General features: G+C 37.0%; 1 long non-coding RNA gene across 1 annotated transcript in view; it reads right to left on the bottom strand.

Annotated features, from left to right (window-relative positions):
* LOC147154997 (uncharacterized) overlaps window positions 1-2,090 on the bottom strand; it is a 2,186-nt gene extending 96 nt beyond the window's left edge. Inside the window, exons 1-2 of the long non-coding RNA XR_015092748.1 lie at window positions 612-2,090; window positions 358-520 (exon numbers count right to left, since the gene is read on the bottom strand). This is a non-coding gene — a long non-coding RNA (uncharacterized LOC147154997). The remainder of the gene's footprint in view (window positions 1-357; window positions 521-611) is intronic.
* Window positions 2,091-4,573: the final 2,483 nt, after the last annotated feature.

The following is a 4,573-nucleotide window of genomic DNA, read 5'->3' as shown; positions in this document are numbered from 1 at the left end:
TTAAATTCTTACTAAGACTAGACTGCTATAATATAATTTCATGTAATCATGAATGTGCGACCAGTAATTCTAGTATGTCACATGTATGACACAATATCCAAATGTCATAAGAAATCACGATATGATAATTAACATGATATTGTGAGGTTAGCGATACTCACGATAACTGTAAAAGTAAAATAAAAAAACAAGTCACAATATTGTAAAAAATGAAATAAAAAAATAAAAAAATTATATTGAGAAAAGAATGTACTTTTGCTTTTGAGTTTTAATTAATCTTTTATGTTTTGTCAAACCTTGCACGATATCCCCCCAAAAAAACAAAATTAAGTGTGACAACACACCATATAAACATACCATAGTGTTTTTCCATTGTAGCGAAATTCAAACATGAAAACCTTCCGGGCATCATGATACACTCTCAGCCTGTTTTCACGTTCCTGTTTGCTTAGAACTTCTCCTCGATATTCAGTAGGAAAGTCTCTCTTCTGAAAGGAGCAGGAACTGAACACTCCTCGACCTTACAAAGAAAAAAGGATACAACAGAAATATTTCATTATAACAATAATGAAAACTAGACCCATACTAAAGAATATTTTACCAATACTCACCTTTGAATTAATTAATATATTTTATGGTGAAGCCATTCTTGTCTTTACCTAAGGATGAAAAGTATGCTACCTCTTCTTTGGGTTTAACTTTTGCCCTCTGTGGCCTCATGACTGACATGTCTCACTGAAGATAATGATCTAAAGCTATAGAAAAAAATGAGTTTCAATCAGTTTGATAGGTAACTTGGTGCAAATGTCTTGAAGTTGACTTTCAGTGTACCATAATAGCCTGTGCAGTGTGCAGTAAATGTGCCAACGAAAATAAAATACAGTGGATAGCACAGCTCTGCTAAATATTTGCATAAATTAAATGTAATGAACACTAACAGACTTTACTGAAATATTTCTATTGAAAGAACAAATTTAAGTAAACACAAATGCAGCAATTTACCAATACTTCATTTATACTGTACTGGTAATACTAAGCCATTGTATATTTTCACATCAAAAACCAGCCTGTTATTGATTTCCTCTTAAAAATTGCAATTAGCATTCATCTTACTCAACAGACGGTTAGCTCTGCTATGCTAACCGTCGCTAACAGAAGCGTAGCAATTCTAAATAATTAGCTGCATCCATCATAATCAACAGATGGTTAGGTATGCTAACGTAAGCTTAGCTGCACTTACACTGGACTTGCATTATAAATCATTTTCGCGAAAGAGGGAGCAATGTACACAAGCGACCAACAACAACAGGAAAAATTCGAGCTTCAAACCTACCTCATTAGCACAGCTACACGCCATCACATCTCGTGAAGTAAATAGAGCCGGGGGCGGTTCTCTATCGGGGCTGCTAGATGACGTCACTTCCGTACTCAGGGCAATATAATAAATCTCGTTCAAATCAACAAATTGGTTCAGTCGTTGGATTATGAACTTTGTTGATAAGAGTGGCTATTGTTCTATGATTTACAGTGTCAATAAAAAAAAATAGATCACATTTAAAATGAACCCCAAAGGCTCATATATTAAATGAATTACCACAGACGAAAACAAAGGATATTATTGCTAGAATTATAGATCATTTTGTAATCATAAAATGTGATTTCAGTTTCAGTTTTTTAAAAAGGTTTTTTTTTTCATTAACGAAAATGTTTTTTTGCTTTAGTAAATAAAATAACCTTGCTGCTGTCATACAGTTGCTGTCCGAGGATGTTTTAGTACTATACTTTAGTAATGGATGCATGTGTTTTTTGGCAAAATTGTGAGCGAGCCCAATTCCTTGGCTGAGAAGCAACCCTGCAAATGAATGGTCACATGATGCTTTCCTTTTGGCATGAAGCAGGACTGATGGTAGCGCTCACCTTTTCTTCTCCAGACAAGCATTTTTCCGGATGCCCCAAACATTTGGAAAGGGGGTTAATCAGAGAAAATAACTTCAACTCTTTTTTTCTTATTTTGGTCTGTATTTATGGAATCCCCTTTTCACTGGTCACACCAGGCCATCCTCCAAAAGTCTTACTCCCTCACCATGGGTGTAGATGCACTCATACCTGCTTACTGCCATTCCTGAGCAAGCTCTACACTGGTGGTGATGTCCTTATCCCGCAGCTGAATCAACTTTGGGAGATAGTCCTGGCATTTGCTGGATTTTCTTGGGTGCCCTGAAGCCTTCTTCACTTAAAGTTTGTAAGGTCACTAAAGGAAATTACTTTAATTTTCATGGCAAATAGGGACTTTGCAATTCATCTAATCACTATAACATTCTGGAGTACATGCAAATTGCCATCATAAAAAAACAATAATAATAAGTCAGCACTGGAGATTTTTAGAAAATCAATGTCATTCTCAAAACATTTGGCCACTGGTGTACAGAAAGATGTTACATTGTAAAGGCAGGGTGGGATGTTAAATGATGAATCAATATACGGCACTGACAGTTTCTCTGTCTCTGCCTCCAGCTGTTCAAAGTGATGTGATAAACAGCTGTTAACCATTGTATATTTTCAAATAAACAACCACTGCAAGAATTAAATGCTGAAATATATAATTAAATGTCATAGTGTATTTCATTATTTAATTTATCTACTTAGGAATTGGTGGCTGCAAAAAAAAAAAAGGCTCTGCGTCTACAGACAAACATTCACAATACACAGCATTTTGAGAAAAAACGGAATTATGGGGACATGTGCGTAATTGTGGGGACAGGTGACGGTCAGCCAATCAAATGCTGTGAAATATACACTGGTGTGAATAATTCATGAAGTGGTGCATTACGAGGACCTTCCTACAGGGGGCGTCATCAAATACACAAAAATACACAAATTCATGTAATTATGGTTTACAAGGACATTGGCTAAAACTTTGGATTTAAGCCTTCTACAGCCCTAGAAGCACTTCTGCATTGAATGAATTATGAGGACATGGGCTGTGTCCTCATAATTCAAAATGTCCTCGCAGTGTTGCGTGTATTCAGGTGACATGTCCTCATAATACACAAAGGCAAACACACACACACACACACACACACACACACACACACACACACACACACACACACACACACACACACACACACACACACACACACAAACGAAAGAGAAGGGGTGGGTGAACACAGGACAGTGCAGACAGGAGCTGTCAGACGCGCAGCAGAGCAAGGATCACAGCGCAAATTTGAACAACAGTATACTACTGTATATCAAAATAGTCTAATTCCATATGCCATTTAAAATATATCAATATAATTTTTATACCGATATCTCGCCCAGCCCTACACTGGAGCCACAAATAACTCTAGTAAGAGTTAATTTTACAGTACACACTGCTGTGTAGATTATTTGTCTTCTGCAGTGAAAATCTAACTGTTTGATTCAGATTTGTACAGTAGGCTTCCCCAGTCCTGGTCCTCAAGGACTGGAGCACTGCAGGATTTAGATGTTTCTATCCTCCAACGCACCTGATTCTAAAGATCAGGAACTGTATCAGACTTCTGCAGGGCTTGCTGATGAGGAATCAGATGTGTTGGAGTACAGCAACATTTAAATCCTGCAAGACTATGGTCGTCGAGGACCAGGATTAGGGAAGCCTGCTGTACAGTATTTAACACTGCACAGATACTGTTGTTCTGAGGCAGGAACGCATCTGACACATTACCACTTTCGGTCGCGAAAATTCTGATGTAACAATGAATTTAAAAGGTCTTTGATTGTTTAACTATAGAACATGAGTGTAACATTTTTAAATAAAAAAGAACAGATAGAACATGTACATTTAACTTTAACACAGCACTCCCAGAAGTCTTTGCAGCAGAGCAGTTCTAATTAAGTGGGCAGAGCTTACTTTAACTGTCAATGATTGGTTTAACACTAAATAAATAATTTAAAATAACTCCAACACTGACTCCATTAAAATCAGACCGTGTTAAAAATAGACTTTGGGGGTTGAAATCAACACTGAAACATTTAACACCAAAATGTTAAGAATCACATTTTTGCTGTGTACCTTAAATTGATCAGCTTTCTGTTTCCTCATCTTGTTCTGGCTTGTGCTAATCTTCCAGCTAAGGTATCTGGATAGCAGAGAGGATGAACAGATCAGAGGAATTACCATGAAGTCCAGTGCCATCTCTCTTCATTACCAAGAGGGTAAGATAGACATTCGACATCATTGAGATGTTGAAATATCCTGCCAATATTGAACACACAGTATTATAAACGTTTGCATTCTTGCACATGTTGACCACAGCGAGTTTGCTTTCCTCTGCACACTCGTACGCCTTCCTTCAATTCAATTTCCTGCAGTTGACCAACTTTCTAATACAGTGATGCCATGGTATGAGTCTGATTCTGATGAATGGTTATCCTGTCTAAGAACCTTGAGAAAACAGATGCCAAACAAGTTGTTTGACTTTTTACAAAACTATTGGGGACTTTCTGTCTGAATTTGTTATAATAAATCGGTCTAAAAATTGCTTGAACCGGCCGATGGCCCAGTCAAAACGTTATAAATCGATTTTAT

The sequence above is a fragment of the Leptonotus elevatus genome, unplaced genomic scaffold (assembly GCF_054856555.1).
Source record: "Leptonotus elevatus isolate MCC_2025b unplaced genomic scaffold, RoL_Lele_1.0 HiC_scaffold_199, whole genome shotgun sequence".
NCBI lineage: Eukaryota > Metazoa > Chordata > Actinopteri > Syngnathiformes > Syngnathidae > Leptonotus > Leptonotus elevatus.
Note: the sequence above shows the minus strand (reverse complement) of the source record. Positions and strands in the feature narration are given on the sequence as shown.